The following is a 13,971-nucleotide window of genomic DNA, read 5'->3' as shown; positions in this document are numbered from 1 at the left end:
CTTATTAAGCATAAAATAATTCATAAAAACACACGATTATAAAAAGTTGATTTCAATCTGCTATTGTAGTTAACGCTATCTGACTAAATACGTTGTCTACAAGTATTTATTGGTGTGAAAAAAGAATAAAAAAAAAACACGATTTCAAAATAATTTATGCAAAGTTTTTACCGTCCGCCGCAAACACTACATAATGAATTGTACGATTATTCCTCTACATTTACTCTCGCATTCCTAAGTTCTATTAATAAAACAATCGATACTAAAATCACGTTCAAGTTTAGCGTTCCACATCATGCCAGTTTGAACTCTCCTGTGGGAATGACCAGACGAACAAAAAGCCAATTTCATAAAACTATGCACCCGACTGCAGGCCATAACAATAAATGAGCAAAGCTCCAGAACCTGATACCTCGGCCGGACATACATTTAACAGGTTAGATGACCAAAATAATCGATACGCGCAGCATCCATTGCCATACGTTGCCGAAGTTGGTCCAAAAAAATTCTTTGATAAATCCGTAATGGATAATGTTGAGCGAGACGCAGCGTATCGTTTCAGTGTCGTGGTGGAGGAATCTGCAAGTCGAGCACACAGACTCACGTCTCCGTAGCGATGTGGAGGCTTCAAGTGCACACCAGCCAAAGTTTAGCATCGCGCAGTAGTCCGCACCCAGCCGCCGCCTGAGACGCGTGTGCTGAGCGGCTCCGTGACGCCTCTCCGTCGAGATCGCGAAAAAAGTTTACACACGAAACTTTCTTAAAAGACTTTCCTTTCAACCCGAACATTGTTGAAGTGGAACTGTCTGCCCTTCCTTCGCCTATGCCAAAGTGACCTTTCCTAAAACCGGAATTGGGTATCCTCCGGAACGGGTTTAGTCGGACCCGCCGTGGCAGGACTTTCGTGAAGTGCTAACTTGATTTTCAGAGTGGAGTGATCAGTGTGAGTGACTGGATAATTCGTTGCCTTTATCGGTATAAGGAAGAGGACTGGACTTTGTCAAGAACAGTTCTTAAGGTCGACATCGAGTGACAGTGCTGTTAAAAGTTTCTGTAAGTAACATAATGATATTGGAATCAAAATTTTTTCTAAATATAAATGTTGTAACAAATGGTTGAAAGATGTAAATGAAGACGATACAGTAACAGATGTAGACGTTATGTTAGACGACCGTGACGATGTTATCTCTAGTTAATATGCAAGCGAAGAAAATGCTAATATAAGTTACAGCTCCGGTTATTAAATGACACGCTCGGCTGATTGTCGAGGTAAACCTTGCCCTTGTCGATATAAAAACCGAACTAATGATTTCAATAAACGACTTAATTTATTTGTAGACACCGCAAAAAATGTCGGTCAGTAAGTAAACAATAGCGTTTTATCCATTTAGTGTAATCAACAAAATGTCTTTTTATAGATCAGCTGTAAACCGAAGTTAACTGAAAAATTGCGAAACCTAATTGCGGAGGGCACGGGAAAATCTTTTAAATTTAATTATTTCTTCATTTGCTAGATTGTAACTTAAAGAGTTTTGAAAGATCTGTTGAATCATGAGTTTTTGCACAATCCGTTATTAACATTTTAAATCAATTTGTAATTTGTCTTAAATTGCATCAAACGAAAGTCCATGTGTAGCACCTATTTCCAATGAACAGATGTGCAAAAACCGAACCAAAAAACAACTATTGAGTGCTTTGTGCGAGAAAAAACCATTGCGCCCGCGCCGCTAAGTTTAGTACTTATTTTTTACTTTGAGGCCGAAGCCGAATTCGCTCTCGACACAGAACGTAAGTAATGTGGTTTTTTACTATTTTTGTTTGCAGAGAAATTATTTTTAATACTCGCTGAGCCACAAGCGCTTTGAACTTTGCTTGATCTGTCGGACCACCATCATCGTCTTTTTTTTTGGTTCCGTCCTCATTCGCCATTCCGATATAAGATTCAGATCGCTTATGATATTTCATAACTGTAGTTTGTATTGTCTAAAATTAGGTAATGTTTCAACTTCACGGTCTGCAGTGTTTTTGAGAATTGAATTGGGCCAGATCTTTTGGTTGTTAATTTTATTTCAAATGTAGCAGAATAGATTGATACGGGTCTAGAAATCTTGCAACATGATATCAATAACCTGAAGTGCGTTGAAATATTATATTTAAATATTGCGGCTGATTGAATTACTTATTACAAATTCATTTGCATCTTATTTGTTGAAAGTAAAACGCGTAACTATCGAAATATATTTTTATTTGTGTAAGTGTAACCGGGCACTTTTATATTTGGTGACAGCGCGGAAATCTTACTTCGTGGTCAAGATGTTTAAACACCAAAACTGTGAATCAATACAGGTGTGTAAAACCTCGATTCGCTGTTAGCACGAAATCTTCCTGTTTGGAAACATAATTTGCTAGCATATGTAAATTGCCTGTATGATGTCTTTACACAACGTTTAAATAGGCGAGCAAATATGCGACTGAAGGTCGATTGGCTATGATGCCTGACAGACTGACATAAGTGGTGTAGATGTTAAAACAAAGATTGTCAACCTTGAAGCAAAAGACATTTATGTGGATCATGCGATAAAAACAAGATGCAATAGAAAGTCGTAGTAAAATAAAAACTAGAAGATATTACAATATAAAGCTTGAATGCTATGTATAGCCGCCACCTGTGCAACTTGATTCATGTATTCTTTCAGATTCTTGGTAGAAATGCGGAAGTGATATCGCTTTGAAAAGTTAGAGAAATTGTATTTAGTATAGAGAAAAATACTATCTAGGTGCAACTGTCCGATATATCGAGAATTTCGATTGAATTCAATGGAATCTAGCATTCCATCACTTTAACAACATACATCAATACTCGTACAATCTGATAAGACACGTAACCTATTTATTGTTAGAAGATCATCCATGGGCAGGTAAACTATACTACTATGTAACTGCAATTATAAAAGTCGTATTTCCAAAATTTTTTTTCCAAAAGTTATAATACATATAGTAAGTACCCATTGAAACTCAAACTTTAAGATATTTATGGAAATATTATAAAGATTAAGAACGTTTGTTCTGATTTCTGAATTAATTTTCATTATCCATACTAGTATATTATAATGTTATTCTCATTATCTTTGGACCGATATTTGCAGTTCTGGAATTCTCAGAATGCAGTACACCAACAACTAAGCTGAATACAATAGCTTGTTAGGACACACAAGTGAATTCTATGTAGATTAGATCAACTACTTAATTAACTTGATAATATTTACTTATAATATTGTAAAGTACATATCAGTTGCATTACTGGTTTCAATCTACAACTTTTGCCTTGTTTTGAATTTTATATACAAATAGTTCAATATAAAAATCTTTATAATAAAAAACAATCAAGAATTATAGGTTAGGTAGTTAGGTTTGGACCTAACCATTTAAAATAAACAATATTAAATATTTGTAATAATGATGATAATAGCGTGACTTCTAGTAAGTGAACTTTAACACGGAAAACAACTATTGAATCACAACAGTTACACATGTTCTCATGGAGAAAGATCCATATTGTTGTATAACAGAAACCATCACTCTCTCCGATCATTACTGTACTTATAACACCTAACATTTGCACTGGAAATTTCGAACAGTTAATTTGGTCACGTCATCATGATAATGACATTGTGAGTCTCAAAATTATGCATCAGACAACGGTACTATTTCCGAAATTGGGGGGTCAAACCTCCAAAACTTTACATATACGAGTATAATAACCGAGATATCAATAACGTATGGATCACTGCTCATTTGAAAGCAGTTACAAGTCATGCGTTAATATTTGCTTTATTTTTTGCCAGTACATAAGATTTCACCCGATTATCTTACTTCCTATCTACGATTTTTCTGTCAATTTGACAAGATTATCTTTTGTGATGTAACGATCTATCAGGTTAATGTCACAAATGTCGAGATCCATCGATAAATTCTAAAACTTGTGCGCAATATGTGAAATTTCGCAGATCTTATGTCGTTTTCAAGTAACATAATATATGTACAATCGTTGCGTATGTACGTTAACAGTTATAATTGAAGGGGTCACGGACATGGGAACTAAAAACAATGTATTCGCTATAAGATTAGTTGAAACAGTTATTTCAATCAGCATATTCTTATCTTCAGCTAACGTTGCAAAATTTGCGTTTACAACCAACATTAGTTTTGACAGCTCGTTTAGCTTAGCATATCATTATTCGATTTAAGTTTTTATATCACATAGTGGATCAAATATAAGCCGACCTTGTGCTTAAAACCTGTAACGTCGCATTAATATTGAGAAATCAATGTCAATTTACTTTTTTATATATCGTCAATGAGATCATGCATCTTCAAATTGTTCAATACACCTTGACACATAGGTGTCAGCCTTCAAAATGTATAGTGTTTTAATTACATATTATCGCAATGCCTTGACTACATTACCGCGATACTATTGGCAATTAAAACCATGCAAAGCTGTTTATATGATGACCTTAATATAAATTAAATTTAATACTAAGTCTTGGAACTAGCTCCAATGATACTATCTCGTCATTAGTATTCCCTCAACTTTAAGTTCTTTCAATGCAATCGCCTCAAAACCAATTAGGTTTTTTTAGGTTTAAGATATTTATTCTCTTAAGAATTATAAATTCACTTCACATGAGAACAACACAAATAAATCTAAATAACAATATCAATGCGCGTCCAGATTTGCGTAATTACAACATTTTATATCAAAGTCATCAACATTTGGTAAATAAACGATAGAGCTGCGCCTAACGGAAATATTTTAGCAAGTCAATAATATGCAATACACGTGTGTATAGCCTTTGCATTGCACTAGGAAATATTAATGAGACCCTGTCACGTGAAATGATATATCTACAGTACCGTACATTAATTATCACCAGACTTTACAGTAAATTAAGTTCGTATTCAGTCAGTCTGACCTTCGTCGGTTCTCTTGTGGTTCCACTTTGAATAGCCAGTAAATATTGATCAGACAGCACATCTGTTTACACACCATTGACAGGATCTATGAATGACTATTATAATTTAAGAATTATGTCGAGGTCTTTATTGAACAATGATAGAAGCTGTGATTGATGTGCACTATGCTGGATTATGATCTGCTCTTATGATTGGAGAAAGTGAAGTAAAATTTATTATTCATTAAAATTTTTCTCAACCTATTTTCTAAGTGAAAACTTTATTAGTGTCATTTTCTGATATAATTAAAACATAACTATTGTTTAAAATTTAACCGTTAAACCGCAATACTTTTGCTTTTATTGCTTCTATAGATACTAATTAAGTTATGCTTGATAATTTTTCTATACTCGTATTTAAAAAGATTTTTAGTTTGTTGTTGTTTTGTATTTCAATGTCTTTACCAATAATATAATGTATCTTTTGTGCTTCTATCAACAAAATTAATCTAAATTAAAGAGCACATTTTATAAGTGGTTCTAGTATACTACCTTGAGGTACGCCGTCCTTAAGATGCTAAAAAATGTTCGTGACATCATTAAAGGTACTCTTGGCCTTTCCAAACCATCTTACCATTCTTCCAATTGGGATCAGGGTAAGGTGTAGCCAATTTGTTTTAATTATACACCTAGCCGCTGCTAATTGTGAATGCACTTCTGTGCCATTGTTCCTATTGAGGTTTCCTTTTAAGTGATTTGGACCAATAAACCTCTGGTTTTCTGCTGCAACTTGATTAGCAGGTTGCTGACCGCGATTCCTATAGGTTGAAGGGCCAAGTTAATTATTTCCACAAATACCTACTACTGTATGGTCATAATTGATAGTTTCTTTTTTACGTTCGATCTATTTAGGAACAGCCGTTAAAAAACAGACTTCGGCGATAATTTATATTTTGGTCGAAAATGCATGTTATAGCAATCAATTGTTTCGACCATTCCAAATTTATTTACCACGTTTACTAAAATTATTTACTTACGTTTTTATCGCAGCATACACGCAGGGTAACTTGATGAACTTTGGTTTACTATACCAAAAAAAAACATGGTTATCTTATATATTGAAGTTATAATTGATTTAATTAAAAATCTAACAGCCGCATTGAACGCTTGATTACGAAATAAATGCAAAGGATAATTTTACAGCAGCTAAGTCACCACAACGTTTGATTTGTTACGTAACAATTTCGAAAATTGACCTAATAAGTGTCTCAAAGACAAGATAAACTAACAAGGCCGATGAATGAAAGCCAGGGTACATTACCTAGCTATTGTTTTCTCTACTTTACAAGCATTAACAATACAACTCGGAACAAGCTAGATGATAGGTTATTCAATGAGCTCATTTCAATTCTTGCGATATAATTTTCTTGTTACCTTTTGATAGAGATTTCTTTTTGTGGTAAAGATATTTTTGATAGATAAATATAACTTTAGCATCGATCCTAAAATCTGCATCTATTATTTGACGAAACGCAAAACGCAAAACATTTTGTTTTGCGTAAGTTGTTATAAATTACAGAATACAATATACAATAGTAAAATTTCCACAACAAGTTATGTAAGAAATAAAAAATGTCATAAAAAAAATTGTTTTAACCTAATTAGGCATGTATAAGCCTACTACCAATATACCATATGAGATCTAATCTTAATACGTTAACTGCACCGGCCTGCACTCATCAAAAACGTAATCTTGATTTCTATCTTGATACCGCCAATTTATCTTTCGATAAAACTTGTTTGCCAGGTAAAATGCACCGTACAATTTTGTTAGAATTAGTTAAGTCATCCAGTTTAGACGTAACCGTTGAAAGAGAAAAGAAATCTGTTTCACTTTCATTTTTGGCTTGTCGCGTTTTCAATATCAAGGTCGCTGTGTTCGGACACCCACATCTGTTTAATGCTACTCGTAAACTAATCCATGACTTACACTTGGAAGATTGAAGAATAATTTCTGATTCTGATGATAATTTTAACGAGGGTTCTCGAAATGAAATTATGAAATTGCGGTTTGATCGCACCGACTTTTAATCATCTTAACGAATAGCGTGTGTTATGCTATAATAGCTAAAAGTGTGCATATTTATGATGAAAGCAAGTAAAAGTTTTGGTTCATTAGACGGAAACAAAGTAGGTATCAAATTTCAATTTGGAATTTAAACACACAATGAAATAATATTAGAACGTAAGGCTTTTTAAAAAATTACTTCTTCTCAACTAGCAATTTTGGAGGTAAATACTTTGTTATATATAAGTAACTAGTTGACGTTACCTTAAATAGTATATTGAGGAATAAAAATAATCAATCTAAATTCACTGAAGAAACCGTACGTAGCTAATTGGTTATTGAAACATTTGCATTTGTTTTATTTTAAAGAATTTGTATCTGAAAAACAACTTGCCGCACCACTACGTCTTCCATATTAGCGTTCGTTCACATAGTTACGCCAAATCAAGCATCGTGTTCATTTCCTGCATACTAATTGCCGCCTAGAACAATATTTGTTTTATCTATTGACTAGAACCTAATGATTTATTTATTGTTGGCGCACTTAGGCTTCTAGTGTCCTTGGTCGACGTCAAACGTCTTCTTAACCAAACACATTACTACGGTACTGACTACGTATATTACATACATAAGTTTTGCATTAAAATATTCTATTTGTTATAAATAAGTATTTAGAAGAGAAAATACGATTTCCTCTCATACAAATATGGAATGCTGAAATAGATCTGTGTTACTATCATGGCAATATCGGCGATTCTGTTTTAGCCACATTATTGCCCTAATCCGTTATGTGTAGATTAAATCTTACAGAAAGCAATAACGATGCATTGTATCAAACATCACCATTAGTTCCGCTTGCGTTTGCTTGCGACAGTTCACCACGACCCTTCGATCAATCCCCTTTCTCTATCTAGATTTTAATCTGCAGTTGCCATTGCGTTTTTCGTTCCATTCCGTAATTTTCAATCGATGTTAAAGTAGCATTGTTCTTGAAAAACAACGATAGCATCGTCGCATTTTTGTGTAAGCTTAGACGCGTCACGGGTATAAATAACAAGAGCTATCGTATGATTACGGCCTAGGTCTGTCATTAAGGGACTGATCTCAATGTATTGGTAATTGAATGTTTCTGAATCAATAGTACCGATCGGAATAAACAGTTGCAGAGTAGTTGTGTTTAGTTTTACCATTTGCCCGGCCTCAACTGGCGTCGGTCGGTCTATTTATGGAGAGATATTCTCCTCTTACGGTACGCTTGAAATGTGGTATTTCTATAGTTTGTAATCCTGTCAAATTAACAACTTGATGATCATCTGATAGCTATAAAAGTTAATAGATTGTTAGCGATAAGCAAAATATTTTTGCATAATATTTTTTAAGCTTTATCTTAAAAGATACTTATTTAAATATTTTGATAATTACCTTAAATGATTTTATTATTGATAGTGTTAATCAACTTATCGCTGAGAATGCTAAAATTTGTCATATTGCGTAATATTACTTAAAAGTTTTTCAATGTAGCTGTTGTTATTTTTTTGTATAAAAACGGGCCTTATTGAGTTAAATTACACATTTCACGACAACTTTAAATTGTCCCTTTTAAAACAAAAAAGATATCTCTAAGATATATAATTCATGTACCTACATGAGGGATACTAAAACCACTTGATCGGATTATAGAATTGAGCTCCCAGTAGATTGGTTTTCGCCCAGTTCTTCTCAAAAAGTTCGGCTCGAATCCAACTAAGTGATGGCTTTGAGCCGGACCTTTTGGGAATAAATTGAGAAAATACGGACATATAATAATATATACATAATAATAGAAACATTCGGGGTCCTTCCCTTTGGATTCAGAGCACCCATTTGTCGATTTGGGAGATGTTAGTGTAAGTCGGATTAAGGTTTTAGAAGATTATAGACATAATGTAGTAATGCATTATTTGCTTCAAATTTATAAAAGTATTTCTTTATTTTCTACGGTTTTTTATGTTCTAACGGTTTAATGTGGTTTACTAAACATTTTTTTATTTACATTTTTAACAAATGACCAATAACTTACTTTGGAGCTAGCTCAATCTGTGTTATTTGTCCTAATATATTTATTTATTTTATGATTTATTTAATTATCGAAAAGAAGGAGCATGTAACTGTAACTTTTTCCATAGATTTACTGTATGTAGGTGATATCAATTTATTTTAACTTCTTTTTTAAATTTATCTATTTTTGAAATATATTAGATTCAATAATATTTGGGCAATTCATTTAGTTTAAAGCCTTTGATAATATTTTCATATCTTTCTTATCTCAATCTGCAGACAAATGGAATGTCGAAACTAAAATTATTTGTGCGAAAACATTGCCCGCATTCTTTTGTTCTCTAAATTTTAAATATGAAAAACGCAAAGGCGACTGTTTCTCTCAATTCGCTTTCAAAAGAGCGCAAACCATACCATACCATAGATTAAAAACACATAGAACAATTATTTTTAAATCGAAGTCTAATCAGCCAGCTTTTAACTTTTAAAAATAAAGTTTACGATTATTTACATTGTGTTAAAAATTGTTAGCACAATTTAAATCGAACGCGATTTCTAAACACTTTCTATTTACAAATACAAACATTTAAAGTGACTATTGGTTACAAAAAATAGCTTTGCATGTTCGTTTAGGAAATTGAATTAAATGCTACGATGCGCAGGGGCAGAGTGGGCATAATGTCGTACAGCAGAACGAACGGGCAGAATACAGTATAATATCCGGTTGCTTTTCTTACATTAAGCATGACACTTTCATTTATTTGAGCGATGACCATGGCAGCGGTGAATTGCAGAAATAGATTAAAAAGTGAGACTGATGTGAGTGACGTTTAGCGCGCCGGCGTGGTTCCGTCTAAACTTTTCCAATTTAACAATATTACCTAGTTACCGTTTTACGCTTTGATTTAGGCGGTTTAAACATCATTGATGCTATTTACAGTTAATAAAGTAAATGGATCCTCAAGAAGTCCATATATATATGTTATTTATTTATTTATTTTATGGGTATTAACAAAACGTTCAAGAATAAAACAATCTGTCGATGACACATTCGAAACTGGAATATTCGAGGAATCTCTAAAAAATTGAATGTTGATCAGCTCGAAGGCGAGATGTTTGTCGGGGAAGGCTTGCAGAATCGGCAAAAATTTCATTAGGCATATGAACTTATGAACACTTAAGTGAAGTTATAGTTATTGGCCATGTCATGTCATGCGTCGTAAAGTGAGGTTATAAATGTTTAATATTCAATAGCATTTCTTCCGGTTCCGACGCTATTTTTGGATAATCCATGGCAATAATGTCTCTTTCTTTCTTGTTTAGGAATGATATTATTACATATTTATGAAGACTACTGTCTTTACCAATTATTCACTGAGCATATTTTTAATACAAAGTAGCCTGAATCCTTATAATTTTGGAAACATTACGTTTGGTCATAATTGTAGTATCATCTAAATTCTGGAATATTCTTACATATTTTGCAGCATCCTTTTCTGTATCCTGGGCTTATCTAATCCACATACGACAAGTTAAAAGTTCACTTAGTGACACTCGAAATTAGATTAAGACTTTCATTATTTAATTACATATGTACATACATATATGTATACAAAATCATGTTAAGTCAACGATAATAAAACCAATGATCTTCCTACGCAACGCATTCAAAACTGATTACCAAAAAAGATCAAGTGGATTAAGTGAATTGCGTAACCTTGTAATCAAACAATTCATTTGTTTAATATGAATTTCTGTAGTTAGTTGTAATTGATTGTGAATGATATAACATGTGACCTATATGCTGTGAGAGACAATTAGGTGTGTCAGCTCTAATAGCCAGGTAATAATAGCATTATAACGAGATCGTAATCTAACTAGGGATTCTGTTATTTAGAGGTATTTTGTTATGTAACTCTTTTTAACTTAGTTTTTTTTTATATGTTAAAAATTTTGGATACATTTTGGTACTTCGAAATACCGTCGATAATTGACGCAATTTCCAGCTTAACTCTTTTATTTCAGGATCTATTTATAGCAAACATTTATTGTATAATAAAAATGTTTATTAAATGCGCATAGAAGACTTTATCAAAGTTTAGAATATTAACACATCTTCAAAATTAGTAAGCTCCATAACTCGGGTGAGATTGTCTGTTTTTTATTTAAAAAACTGAAAATTTCGCGAATAATTTTCTTCGTAGAATATAGTCACCTAAAAAGCTCTCAAATATTTGTACATGACAAATCGTTTAGCATACATTCATTTATTTCGCATATTAATCTTTGTTACTGGTGTGAGCGGTAGTTGGTAGGTACATTTCTACCGTGGAAGAGTAACAAATGTAATCAGTACTTGTGCAATGTGATTTATATTTCAATTATATTATTTGAAGTTATTGCATTGCTTGCTGTATTTCTAGTTGCCCTATGATTTGTAGGTGATGCCATATTTGTAGATAAATTAAGTAATTATATGATTAATTATGCACACAATAGTTATAAATATATAAATAAATATATTACGACAAATCACACAGATTGAGCTAGCCCCAAAGTAAGTTCGAGACTTGTGTTATGGGATACTAACTCAACGATACTATATTTTATAACAAATACATATATAGATGAACATCCAAGATCCGGGCCAATCAGAAAAAGATTATATTTTCCATTATGACCTGACCGGGGATCAAACCCGGGACCTCTCGGTTCAGTGGTCAGAACCTTACCACTGCACCACCGAGGTCGTCAAAGTCTAGTTATAATAGATAAACACTATGGTTATGTTATAACATAGTAATAGTATAATATAGCGGTGCGGCCTAAAATTTGTTATAAAAAAATCAGTATTATAAATTACAGTATTACACATAACCAAATGTTAAGGCCGCAACGCTGGTCTTCTACAATAAAAAAATAAGAATTAAAAATAAAAATAAAAATTAATAGAATTCTATAAAACTGAACATTAGCCACACATACAATACATCATACTAATGTTAAACTAAAACTAAACTATTTTATTATTTTACTATTTTTATTTGGACATTATTGATACTTTTTGAAATGTAACGATAATTTCAAAAGCAATAAAGTTAACTAAAGTAAAGTAAGATTGAAAAAGATGTATATTATTCGATAGCTTTGTATTATTATCGACAATGTCGACTGTGCTCTACTCCTTAGCTGGCATCAACTTTCGCTCCATATAAGTGCATTATCTGTGGATTTTCGCCAGTTTCCGGTGTCCAAGTAATTGGGAAGATAGTGCTGACATAGATTAAAGTCATATCGTAAACACCGATTGTGGGAGTCGAGTTGTAAATAATAATGGATATTACACTAGGCGCGACTAATTTTAATATATTTCCGTAACATTTGGATGTGGAATAGAATCGTTTGGACAGACTGTTGGCACAGATTTCTTTGACCGTAGAATTTTATTTTATTTACCACTCAAATGTAAATGTGCGTGAGTTATCGGTTTTTTAATTTTGGTGGGAGCCACCTCGATATAATTTTTTTTTCGTTACGAACTGAATTATACTTGTAATTATATTTTTCTTAAAAAAATTTCCATAACTTGTTATTTTTTATTTATCATGTTTTTATCGGTCTGTGTGGTCCGGTACCTTTGTGATTCTACAATCCTCTAATTAAAGCGGTGTGGTGTAACAATAACATTCTCAAAGAGGGTTGACGTATGGTGGGCAAGATACCAAATTTTAAAAATTTTATAGTTTTTTTTAAAGCAAAACCTGGGCTGTGGCGTCACAGCAGCAGGGAATACGTGAAGACGAGAGAGAGAGAGACAGAAAGAGAGATCTTTACACGAATGAGCTGAAATTCCGCTTAAACGTTTTATTTGGAGCACAGAATTATTATGATATGCATCACCATGTGTGCCCAGGATCGGTTCCCGACGAAGGAACTCCACAACGGTTTACTACACGGATATGATTTTTTGTTACGTGTTGAAGATAAGATCTCTCTGACGACAATAAAACAATTTGTCAAAAATGTAATTTTTGCAAGAAACCTACAAATTAACGAATGTAACTAAATACCCATAATTACTAGAAAAAAATGACAACTTAATCGATGACTTTAAACAGTTGAATAAATTAAAGGTCATGACAACAATTTGTAGTTGACATAACGCTGTAAAAGCACTACAAATGCAGTCAAGTGACATGCAATACCTAACACACCTATGTACTCGTATGATACATTGGGCAAGCGAGCTTGACCGATATGTCACTTGCAAAACCGTTTACCTAATGTCACAAGTTTATATTTACACGGCATCTGAATCTGATTGAAGTGATCGTAATTAGGTTCTCACAATAATGTAATAATATTGAGAAAAATAGTGATTGTTTTTGCAACTTTTAACTAAAAACCTTTCGATTATATACAAACAAGAGTATAACTGTCTTTACAATACTGAGAAAAATTAACTTAATATAACACTTGCCGTTATTAAAATAAACACAGATATGTTTAATAGTGGCGTGAAATAAAAGAAAGGTAAAGCCGGACCAAAAATCTATTGATGTATAAGCAAAACGTCATACCTATATTAACTTTTTTTTTAATACATGCAATAAATTACATACCTACTTTATATTGTGATTCTTTTAAACTATATAAGTAGTTATCACAGTCAAGCTAATCATTTAAGACAATACATAAATTAGCATAAAAATTGTGCAAACAGTAAGTATTATTGATTGACATGAAACGCGGAAATATATGGTAAAGATAAATCAAAGGAAAGCGCTACGAACTGGAGATTCTTCTCATAGTTTATCTATATACTTTTACTATTCTAATTTTACTATTCTATATTCTCAATTTCACCAACAAACCTGCCGTGCAGCCAAATTTGGTCTTTAAGGTGCGCAA

The 13,971-nt window shown here is 32.8% G+C and overlaps 1 protein-coding gene across 1 annotated transcript in view; it reads left to right on the top strand.

The window, feature by feature from the left end:
• The first annotated feature begins 615 nt into the window (after positions 1-615).
• The window catches only part of ko (knockout), a 174,656-nt gene continuing 161,300 nt past the window's right edge, over positions 616-13,971 (top strand). The window contains exon 1 of the mRNA XM_053746297.2: positions 616-1,053. The gene's annotated coding sequence lies outside the window, so the exon portion shown is untranslated. The remainder of the gene's footprint in view (positions 1,054-13,971) is intronic.

Source organism: Plodia interpunctella, chromosome 6 (assembly GCF_027563975.2).
Source record: "Plodia interpunctella isolate USDA-ARS_2022_Savannah chromosome 6, ilPloInte3.2, whole genome shotgun sequence".
NCBI classification, from domain to species: Eukaryota; Metazoa; Arthropoda; class Insecta; order Lepidoptera; family Pyralidae; genus Plodia; species Plodia interpunctella.
The sequence above is the reverse complement of the archived record's forward strand: the minus strand, read 5'-3'. Positions and strand labels throughout refer to the sequence as shown.